We start from the raw sequence: 12,439 nt of genomic DNA, 5'->3' as shown, positions 1-12,439 counted from the left end.
AAATGGGCACAATGAGGCTGCAAATGGGCACAATGAGGCTGCAAATGGGCACAGTGAGACTGCAGATGTTTACCCAGTAGCTGCTACATTTTCCCACCCTAGGCTTATACTCAAGTCAATACGTTTTCCCATTTTTTTGTGGTAAAATTAGGTGCCTCGGCTTATATTCGGGTCGGCCTATACTCGAGTATATACGGTACTTTATGATTATTAAGATAATTGTGCAATTGTAGGTATGTCCATTGGGGGAGAAACTGACCATTAGCCCCGGTTCACACTGAGCTGTGAGAATGAAGCTGTGCGGGTTCAGCTGAACGATTTCACTCCCGCATGTCAGTCCCGATTTCGGCCGCGATTACAAAGACATCTGTGGAGGTTTCTGCATAGATGTCAATGTAAATTGCAGCATGAAATCTCAAAAAGTAGTACAGAAACAACTTTTTGAAAATCGGTGTGGCGCCGCAGATGTGGCATCACACCGATTAGGACGGTGCCATTGACAGCAATTCCCGCCGATTTGAGATGCAAATCGCATGTCAAAACGCTCCGGTGTGAACCAGGGCTAACACATATTTTGCTATTCTTCTCTGGATTTTATCAGCCCTGATTGTAGACAATGAGACACCAAATGTGGAGAACTGTTCTCAGTGGGGGGAATCACATTTTTTTTGCATACCCGGAATAAATTCCAGATTGTTTGCTATCGGAGTGAGGGGGGCCAGGAATTCAGGCTGACTTGTAGTTGAGTGAAATTGTGTGAAATACTTGTAAGGTGGTACCAGTAAAGGGGTGGGGCTTTAGTGAAGATGGATACAAAGATTTCTGTATGCACAGTAGAAATGTAAGTGGGAGGGGAAGCATTTTCAATCGTCCAGTCTTTATTGTGAGAGTGACAATGCCAATCAATAACTCTTGTGAGATTTTAGGAGATAGAACTGATATGATGGACTTTAACGGTACCAGTAAGGGACATATGGACCAAATAATACTTAATGTCTTTATTATAAAAGATAAAGATTCTTTTTTACAAACATAAAATCATTAGAAAATGACTTGGATATCAATATTGTTCTGGAATTATTTCTGATTGGGACTCTAAAAACAGAAGATAAAACTGCAGCTGCAGGAAGAGATTCACAGGACGCAATCACTGTGTGTAAAATGTCCGTTCCGTGCCAAAATGTATTATTACATGTTATTTTATACATAGATAAGAAAGGGGTGGTGTGAGATGTTATTAAAAACTAACAAATAGAAATATGTTATTAAAGCTATTCAAGAACCAAAAAGGAGGGGCTTTTGGACTTTTTAGGCACAACTACAAAAAACTAATTATATAAAATATTATTTTATTCACTTAGAAAAATACATAGCAAATGTATTTTTCTAAGTGAATAAAATAATATTTTATATAATTAGTTTTTTGTAGTTGTGCCTAAAAAGTCCAAAAGCCCCTCCTTTTTGGTTCTTGAATATGATTTTGTTAGGACACGGCACAGGGTTATTTTGTGTGTATCCACGGTGCCACTCCGTGTTATGATACACTTCCATTTTTTCAATTTTTTCATGTTATTAAAGCTACCAAATAGAACAATTGCAAGAATAAAACCATGAGAGGGGAGGGGGAGGGGGAGTAGAGACAGAGAGAGCTTCTAGTAGAAGATGTGTCTGTGTGTTAGGTGAAGGTTACAGAACACGTTTCAACAGTGAGAACAAAATGGAGTCTCTTGTGCTTAAATGAACAATACAGTGAATGTCCATGTCATAAGGAGAAGCACACAGGGAGATCTGTGATTATAACTTCCCCCGCCGGCACACCGATTGTTCCTGAGTGCCCCCTGTATCCTTCTCTGGCTCCCCTCTGTGTTCCTCCGTCTGCTCCTCCGGTCCCCCCTTCTGTGCGCTCCTCTGGTCCCCCCGTCCTCCCCTGATCCGCTCCCCCTCCATGCGTTCTCCGGTCCCCCCCTCCCCCCAGATCTTTCAGGATGGAGAGCGAACCTTTTCTGAATGGACAGTGTTTATGATGCTTCAGTTTATGAATGGAGCACCCTCCCCATGTTGAGGGCATGTGACCTGGTACAGTTCAGGAGGGAGGGCGCTCTTGTCCCTCCCCCCTTTTCTTGCGGCCTGCCAGGATGGGTTCTCAGATAAGGGTCTAGTATGGATTTTGGGGGGACCCCTACGCCATTTTAATTTCATTTTGGCACAGGGTTCCCCTTAAAATCCATACCAGACCTGAAGGGCCTGGTATGGATTTTGGGGGGACCCCCAAGCATTTTTTTTTTGGTTTGTGGTTCCGCTTAATATTCATACTAGACCTAAAAGGGCCTGGTAATGGACTGGGGGGGAGGGGAGAACCCATGCCATTTTTTTCAATGATTTTTATCTATATTGCCGGGATCAGACAAGTCATTACAGCCGCAATCAGTTTTAAATTACTTTTTATCCTTTAGAAATGTCATTTTGCTGTGGTATTGTTCTAAACACGGGAAAGATGCGCTACTATACAGGCAGACTAAGGGGCCCCCCCAGGCATGATATTTAAAGGAATATTTCATTTTTATTGTTTCACTTTAAGCATTATAAAAATCACTGCTCCCGAAAAAACGGCCATTTTAAAAACTTTTTTTTTTGCATTGATCCATGTCCCCTGGGGCAGGACCCGGGTCCCCAAACACTTTTTATGACAATAACTTGCATATAAACATTTAATATGAAAAATCAAAAGTGCTCATTTTAGTGTCCCATAGACTTTAACAGCGTTCTGCGTCTTTTGAATTTGCCACAAACACCGCATAATGTTCGCTGTTCGATGAACAGGCGAACGCCCGATGTTCGAGTTTAACTTACGCTTGACTCGAACATCGGGCTCATCCCTACTCATGATATGAAATAAATGTACAACACTCTCTATGTGACACCAGTTTGTAGACTCCACCTTGAGCTTCCGAGAGATAGTCAGCAGCCATGCAGTTCTGTGACACCACCTTAGGTGATGGAGACACTTCTGCTGTCAGTTCTGCTATAACATCAATGGTCTCATTGGTTATCTGATCCATGACTCCAGTACACGGGTTCATCTTACTTATCTTAGATGACTTAGATTCCCCATCCCGTCTATGAAGGGCTCACTGCATAAAACATATCCACTCCAGAGAAAATGTTTCTTCTCACTGGAAGGCCGGGGGAGTATTGGGAGAAATTGAGGCTTTCCCTTATCCTGTCTGTAGATCTGTTATTTTCCACCATCTGTAACAGGATGACAACCCTCATCATTCTGCAGTAACATTACACAGCAGTGTTATCCCCCTGTACAGGGAAGTCTTAGATAGATTATAAGTAAGACACACAACAAGTAAAGTCCAACTTCAGATAACACTTCTAAAGCAGTTACAGCAACAGGTTTTTTTAAGGTTTGAACCACCATATGAATGAAAACTGACAGTTGTAAGCACCACCGGCAGTGTTATATGGTGTTTCCCAACCCCATCCAACTGCCATTTTGCCAAATAGCTTGGCCTTCTATAGAAAGAAAGTAGAAGAAAACAGATCTACTGGGAGGATCAACAGGTAATAAAAATGTTACAAGAGGAGACTCAGAAAAACAAATTCTTCTATGCTAATGACAGATTGCACCATTTATGTAATTATTGATCAGACCATAGTTACACTTTTTTTTCAATTAAAAATTGTTTATTTCATTTTCCAATTTACAACAAAAGAAGAACTCACAACACACAAAGCATTCCCACAAAACAACCCAACCAAACAAAACAAAATTGTTACACTTTAGTGCCAACATCATAACATTTCCAGGGATAAGAAATGTTCTTTGCAAACTTTACACCAAAAAGAGATCTGTCCATTCAGAGTCATGACCCATTTCACTGCCAGGTCCGCACATCGTACAGACCTGACAGCAGGGGGGCTAACACACAATCCTGTTGCTGCAGCCACTGGGATTGTGTGTGAAAGTGACAGGTCAGCTAAAAACTGACGCCCGATTGGTCACACACACCACAGAACTGCTGCTTCCCCGCCATATTTATATTCTACCTCCAATTGCTGTATGGACTGTCTTTTTATTAAATAAAGGTGATTATATTGGAGTGCGGCTGTCCAGATCTCTTCCTTTGCATTCCCAGGACCAACATGGCGAGTGCGGGGGCTGGGGGGGAGAACAACGGACACACGTCCACTCTCCTCCCCTTCTTGCTGTGGCCCAGAAAGCAAGGTCTATGACGTCACTTCCAGGTCAGCCTCTCGGTGTTTTTTTTTTTGCAGTGTGATCTGCATCACAAAACATTCAGAGGAGACATTGGGGGTCTTTTAGACCCTGCAAGTCTTATTAAAGAGAACCTGTAACCTAAAAATATCACATACAGGACTTTTTCTCCCCTATGTGATGAAAGAAAAAAAGTTAAAGAAAACTATTTTTTTTTTGCAAAAAATTAAGAAGTTACACCCAAGCACATAAAAATACCCCCCTCCCCCCAAAAACAAAAAACTTGAGGCCCCCTCCTCCACATATATCCACATACAAATGTAAACAAATGCCTCAGGGGTGCCTACGAGTGAAAACGTTGATTGTGATACACGTTACATATAACCGCGCACGCCGGAGTGAGAGCAATCATTCTAGAACCAGACCTCCTCTGTAACACTAAACTAATACCTATAGGGGTTTTTTTTTAAGTGTTGCCTATAGAAAATATAGGTTACTGAAGTTTGTCGCCATTTCACGGCACACATAATTTAAGGTTTGGCAAGTTGGGTATCTATTTACTCGGCGTAACCTCGTCTTTTATATTTTACTAAAAATGTGGGTAATTTATTGCGTTTTGTTGCCCTAAAATCCACTTTAGTGTATTTTTTACTGAAATGCTATGTTTCCTAGACCATTGAGGTAATGTCGTGTGACATAAAAAATTGAAACTACCACTATTTTATTCTTTAGGGTATCTGCTTTCAGAAAATATATAATATTTGGGGTATTTACATCTTCTTCAAGGCTAAATGTTTTTTTTAAACATGTGTGCAAAAAACACAAAAAGGGCTCTGGCAGCGAAAAGGTTAAAGTGAACCCCAGCTGGAGGAATTTCAGTCCCCAGAAGTGGTAGGAATATGACCACACACTCAGCCCCGATCTCTTGTAGGTGTTCTGTGTGAATAGTCTATGGAGAGGAGTAATAGCTAAACAGAGAAAGAAGATAACAAGAACATCCATTCTACACCTGATGAGATCCCTGAGACTTTCATCAGAACCAGATGGAATACAAGTAGCCAGCTGAACTTAAGTGGAACTGTTAAATGCATCCCATAAACAGCAGCATCCCAGTGTGGGAAGGCCTGCGGCAGCTTAGGAGATCACATTCTCACCAACCCGAGCCCTCTCCCTGGCTGGTGTCCCAGTCACAGACCTGCCTGCAAAGATGTCATCCGTTAGAGGAGATAAAATATGGAAAGGAGGCATTTATCATGGGAGGGGAGGTTTGGAGAAGGTGTGCTGAGCTGGAGCTCTAACACTTGGCTTATGGTGTATTAACAGTCAGAAGAACCTGGAATGGACTCTTGTAAAGCCTCTGAACCCTCATTAAAAGATGCCACTTGACCCCATCCTAGTCTCTGGTAGTGCGGCAGTGATGATCATGTATTAGCTCAGGATCTGGCAATGAAGAAAACACTTGGTAACACTGCCCAGTTAGTGAATGATGAAAATGCATTACATGTTTCGTCAAAGCTCCATAAAAAAAGAAAAATATATGAATCATGAGGAAAAAAAGTCAGTGCATCCGATCATTACATTCCAGTTTACTCCCAGATTTTGTTTTTCTGAAGTAGCATTTTATCTTTTCACTTCTTCCCTAGCTTATGGGATAACATTGGGGCTATGAAACTAATGGGACACCCACAACTTCTTTTAATATCCCCCTTCTTCCAGAGTTTCCACTCTACAAACTTCTTTGTTGAAGCTTGTGAATCCTCTGGTGACAGATTATCCCAGAATTAACTGTAAAATCTTTGTCACATTCAGATCATTAAAATGGCTTCTCTCCAGTGTGAACTCTCTGGTGTCTGATAAGATTTGATTTATGTGTAAAAGCTTTGCCACATTCAGAACACTGATATGACTTCTCTCCAGTGTGAACTCTCTGGTGTTTGATAAGATGTGATTTCTGTGTAAAAGCTTTGCCACATTCAGAACACTGATATGGTTTCTCTCCAGTGTGAACCCTCTGGTGTATGATAAGTTTTGACTTTGTTGTAAAAGTTTTGTCACATTCAGAACACTGATGCAGCTTTTCTCCAGTGTGAACTCTATGGTGTATGGTAAGCTCTGCCTTGGTTGTAAAAGCTTTGCCACATTCAGAACACTGATATGGTTTCTCTCCAGTGTGAACCCTCTGGTGTCTGATAAGATTTGATTTCTGTTTAAAAGCTTTGCCACATTCATAACACTGATACGGCTTATGTCCAGTGTGAACTACATGGTGTATGGTAAGCTCTGCCTTGGTTGTAAAAGCTTTGCCACATTCAGGACACTGATATGGTTTCTCTCCAGTGTGAACCCTCTGGTGTTTGATAACATCTGACTTCTGTGTAAAAGCTTTGCCACATTCAGAACACTGATATGACTTCTCTCCAGTGTGAACACTCTGGTGTATGATAAGATGTGATTTCTGTGTAAAAGCTTTGCCACATTCAGAACACTGATATGGTTTCTCTCCAGTGTGAACCCTCTGGTGTATGATAAGTTTTGACTTTGTTGTAAAAGTTTTATCACATTCAGAACACTGAAATGGTTTCTTATCATTGTGAACCTTCTGGTGTGTGATACATTTTGCCTCCATTGTAAAACCTTTGTCACGTTCCAAACAAGAAATATCTTCTGAAATGACTCCTCTTATGTATATGTGACTTGTACTTTACTATAAAGCCATTGTCACTTGCAGAACACTGAAATGACTTTTCTCCTGTTGTCCTCTGAGGCTGGATCAATGCTGAAGAGGATCCAATACATTTATGATATTTAGAACATGGATATGTCTTGAGTCCTTTGTGAATCCTCCAGTGAACTGCAATAAAAACTTTCAGTCACTTATAACACCCATATGGATCGTTTCCCATGTGACTTTGTTTTATTGATGAAGACCAGCATGACCAAAAACTTGGTTCCTCAGTCCACCTGTACAGAGAAAAATAAAAGTCAGAATTCTTTAAAAAAGGTTTCATTAAAATTACTTCATTTTTTAACATTTATTATTAACTTCTTCCCGCTCAGCCTATTGTAATATGACGGCCAGAAAGGAGCCATATTGTTCTGGGAGAACAGATCTTGTGCGGTTCTGCAGGACCAATCTCTGGAGCAGTCTGTCACCCGCTATGTCCAGTGGATGACTGATCAGTGTAGCGGCCCACTGCCGGTACCATGTGATCGCTGTGACCAATCACAGTAGATAACATGACAATTGTGAACAATGAATGGCTTTTATTCATGACAGTTATTGTGTGGTTGGTCACAGTGATCACATGGTACAGACAGGGCCAATCACAACAATATACACTGAATGAATCTATTTCATTCAGTAAAAATGCTTGCTTATAGCAATGAAATTCACTGCTATAAACAATCATAGTGTGTAAAAATAAAGAAATCATGATTACCTCCCCAGAGTAGTACGGTGTTAGTATAGTACACAGTTACACAGTTAGTAGGTTGAATAAAGACACCAGTCCATCCAGTTCAACCCAAGTAAATATGAGTGCATGTCTACAATTGTCCCTATCCCTGTATATTGTGTCTCATTAAGATGCTCATCTATTATATTATTATTTAAGGTACCCATATACCGCCGTCAATTTACACAGTGCTCCACACATCGCACACTCACATCGGTCCCTACCCTCAAGGAGCCCACAATCCAAGGTCCCCAACTCACATTCATATACTAGGGCCAATTTTGCACAGAAGCCAATTAACCTACCAGCATGTCTATGGAGTGTGGGAGGAAACCGGAGTACCCAGAGGAAACCCACGCAGGTACAGGGAGAACATGCAAACTCCAGGCAGGTAGTGTCGTGGTTGGGATTCAAACCAGTGACCATTTTTTACTGCTCGGCGAGAGTGCTACCCACTACACCACTGTCATGCCTATAACACCAGTAGTGGTAACACTATATTGCTTTGGTCACAGTCTGTATGTAAAAAAAAAATGTTTAAAAAAAATTATTAAAAATACTTTTTGGCTTTTTTTTTTTACATATTTTTTACATATTGTCACCAGTCAGTGTCCCTGCTCACCTCCACACCAGTTATATGAGGATGCTGTACTGTACTGGGGACAGGATGTACAATAAAAAAATCCAAAATATTGTAACAAAAAAATTATAACTATAATTATAATTATAATACCCACCATGCCTCTTACTAAATACCTTGGAATGTCCAAAAAAGGGTCATTTGGGGGATATTTTTACTGTCCTGGTATTTTCGGGCCTCAGGAATTGAGATTGCCCCTCAGTACATCAGGATTAATCGATCTTCAGATATTTATCCCATAGTTTATGGGAAGTGAAGAAGGTGAAGTTGTTAAAGATAAGGGTTTTCAGGGATTACCTAAAGACAGAGTAGAAGATAGTCAGACAGATTGAGGTAGAGAGTTCCAGAGGATGGGAGAGGCTCTGAAGAAGTCCTGGAGGTGATGTGGGAGCTAGAGAGTAGGAGGTCATATGAGGAATGAAGAGAACGGTCTGGTTGGTATTTTGGGACAAGGTTGGTGATGTAGCTGGGGGAAGAGTTGTGGAGGGCTTTGTAAGATGTTGTTAGTATTTTGATTTTGTGGTAGGTAAGGGATTGTCAAACAAAAGAGTTCCCCTGGCATGATTGCACCTCTAACAGGTAAAAATTTAACTGGGGAAAATTTTGTAACCCAAATCTCTTCCCATGTCAGAAGGATTGGAGTTATGAAATCTTCATTTTGATTGGTAAGGAAGTGATGATATGGAAAATGTGTGACCTGTCAGCTGATTTCATCTTTATTCAGACATCATGCAAGAATGCATTGTCACCTGACCTGGCTGTAACGCTCATTAATAATTGTCTCCACTTGCCAAACACAATATGTATATATACACGTTGCGGTTTTGAAGTGGTTTGCAGGGGTTATGGCTGAAGCCAGCAATTCTGTTTCTCACAAAAAGTGATCTGAGCAGCTGATTAGCCACTGGATCGCCTTTAGAAGCAGCCAAAGAGGTCGTCCCCCCTCCCGCTGCTCGCCAGGGTTTCTCGGTCTTACTGTACTTACCGGTTTTTAGGCTTTTTGGTATTAAAGTAGTGAGATTATAGATCCAGTATTTCTCTTTACATAGTAAAACCTTATTGAAGTCTCCTCTCCTATGGGATACATTTAGGGAAAAGATCCCCTTCACTTTCAGGCCATCTGTTTTTTTTCCCCACATGAATTTTCCTAATATGTTGTGCTAAGAGATTCTCTTTTTCTTTCTCATCTTTTCTGGGAGGTCCATTGATGTCCTTCAGATGTTCACAGATACGGATTTTTAATTGTCGCTTTGTTTTCCCTATATAGAATTTTTTACATGGACAATCCAACATGTAAATCACTTTGCTTGTAGAGCAATTCATAAATCTTTTCATTTTAAATGTTTTGGATCGATCTGAATCAGTGAACATCTGAGGAACATGTGAGGTACATTGAATGAAAGTACAAATGAGTGTATTAGTAGCTAGGTAACAGGAAGTGATGCCTTTCGGCCTTCACAGTTAATTTTCTACTGAGCATGCGGGAGCCGCTCTGCACCTTGTGAATGGTCCTGTAGTCTTCTGGGACCTGTAATGTGTCCCAGAAGACTGCGGGGGAAGAGAGAGGGGATGAACTTCCAGCTCAGACTGTGATGATCTGAGCCGAAAGTGAGTGGGTACCCGTCAAAACCAGGTACCCCGCCCCCTCTCTCAAAAAAAGTGCCAAATGTGTCAGTGGAGGGGGGAGGATGCATACAAGTGTAATTTCCCCTTTTGGGTGGAGGTCCGCTTTAAGCATGGTTGTGATAACCAAATTTTCAATGCCTCTGTCTCTCAGAAATTTGGCAGCCAATCCATCAAAGCTAGTGACCGAGAAGTTGGGTGAAAAAATCAAAGCTTTAGATAACAGATCTGGGCCGTCCGGTGGAGGTCACAGAGCACCGGCTGATAGATAAATGAGGTCAGTGTACCCCACTCTGCAAGGTCAGCCCTAATCTATGACAATGACTGGAATGCTTTCTAACCATTAAAGCCGAGCTCCAGCTTTTCATACACTTTACATAGTTTGGGCCAAGCTGGTCCAATCGCACTATGTCCCTCACCAACATGTGAGGCTGCTGGATGTGCAGTATAAGCTGTATATGGCTGAGTCTACATACAGTATACAGCACTGTGTTCCGGGTTCAAGCCAAGACTTCCTGTCTCATACCTGGAACACAGTAGAGTCTGATTGGTGCTCAGCCATTCAGAGATAGTGATGTAAAAACTCACCACACTCTGCATTTCTGGAGCTTTTTGGGGCAATTGTTGCACATTTTCAAACAAACGGGCTGCTCTATGCATGATTAGCAAAAATGCTCCAAAACGCCCCAAAAACCCCACATGTGGTAATGTGAGTTCCTGCTATGCAGAAATGTGAATACGGCTTGACAGCTGAGTGACTCCATCCACTCCCTCCTATGTACTTATATAAAGCTGGCCATACACTATGCAATCTGATTGTACAATGTGCTTTAGATGTACCATCAGATTGTATAGTGTATGGTGATCATTACAGAACCCAGGACACACTTCTCCTGATTTCAATATTACAGCTCTATCCACATCGGCTGTTATCTGATCGCTCAGCTCCTGCACACTCTGCCAAATGAATGATCTATAGCTGTTTACTTAGTGAGAACAGTGATTAGTGATTGCATAGGAAAAATGTGCAGCTGATGAGGTGGGTGGAAGGGGGGAGGGTAGACGATACAGGGTGTGTCACATCCCAAGGTGTGTCCAGGAAGTAATGGAGAAGTGATTATACAGCCAGCTGGACACTGAGGTAAGGGGGGTGTAAGATAAATAGAAAGAAGTACATTGATTGTATATTGGTACATGGGGGGGCTGTGATTCAGGGGGGGACTTATCCTTTAAGTCAGCAATGTGAGGGGGTGCAGTATTTGGGGTGCACAGTGTTTAAAGATTTGTGAGAAGGGAGGGGTGAAAGGACGCAGTGAGGTGCTGGGAAAATAAAGACCGCTCTTGGACAGATTGTCACCAACAACTGCCTGGTGAGGTCTAATGACCACAAAGCTACAAGATAAAATGTAAAATGTCCCAGAAGGGGGCGCTCTGTCGGGGGGGGGCAGAGAATATCGATCTGGAGATCTGACATCGGCACCATGGAGGGAACAGTAATGGGAGGTGCACTGTAGATCTGCTTCATTGCCGGGTTCACCTCCATTACCACCAACAAGTGATCTTCCATATACCAGCAAAGACAAGTGTGACCCCCAAATCTCATCCAGTCACCTTACATGAGAACATGTCCCCCCATTCCCCATCCTGTGTCAGGGTGCAGGGGGTGCAGAAGGGGGATTTACTAAGTGGAAATAGGCTGTTCAAAGAAATTTCCCCCCAGAGATTAGTGAATGTGGTGAAATGTCACTTTGTAATGAATATCCAATCACGTGCACAGAAATAAAAACATGGAATGTTACTCACACGTGATTGGATGATGGAAGTCAGCAGAGCTCCGCCTCCTTCACTGACCCCTTGTCTACCAATGTACATTCTTTATCCTTCTGGTATTCAAGAGGCTAATAGAGAAATGAGCTTTGTATTATTCTCAGCCAGTGATTGGTCATCATGTAGAAGTGATCGGGGCAGCTGGAGAACCGGCCAATCACAATACAGGGAATGTGCCGCCCCTCCCCCCTGCTGGCGCCCCCTGATGTTCCCTGCCATGTTTCCTCTGGGAGGTCCAAGATGACGGAACATCGATAAACCACTATAGATTGTTATGTAGGAGGCGCTTGGAAAACATCCCATCCCCCAATATCCTCTGCCATGAATGACCCCAGAAATTACAAGAATTGTGTCACCTCCGGGGTCACCGCTGTCACTCCAGACTACTGTAGCTGGTCTATGTCATGTACAAACAATATATAGAGTAGAGAGGTCAGCACTATTGTAATGTACAACACAATATATAGAGTAGAGCGGTCAGCACTATTGTAATGTACAACACAATATATAGAGTAGAGGGGTCAGCACTATTGTAATGTACAACACAATATATAGAGTAGAGAGGTCAGCACTATTGTAATGTACAACACAATATATAGAGTAGTGAGGTCAGCACTATTGTAATGTACAACACAATATATAGAGTAGAGAGGTCAGCACTATTGTAAT

The 12,439-nt window shown here is 41.9% G+C and overlaps 1 pseudogene; it reads right to left on the bottom strand.

The window, feature by feature from the left end:
* Positions 1-3,717: 3,717 nt before the first annotated feature.
* LOC141126578 (uncharacterized) overlaps positions 3,718-12,439 on the bottom strand; it is a 1,610,887-nt pseudogene continuing 1,602,165 nt past the window's right edge.

Source organism: Aquarana catesbeiana, linkage group LG02 (genome assembly GCF_042186555.1).
Source record: "Aquarana catesbeiana isolate 2022-GZ linkage group LG02, ASM4218655v1, whole genome shotgun sequence".
Classification (NCBI taxonomy): domain Eukaryota; kingdom Metazoa; phylum Chordata; class Amphibia; order Anura; family Ranidae; genus Aquarana; species Aquarana catesbeiana.
This window is presented reverse-complemented; position numbering and strand designations above follow the sequence as displayed.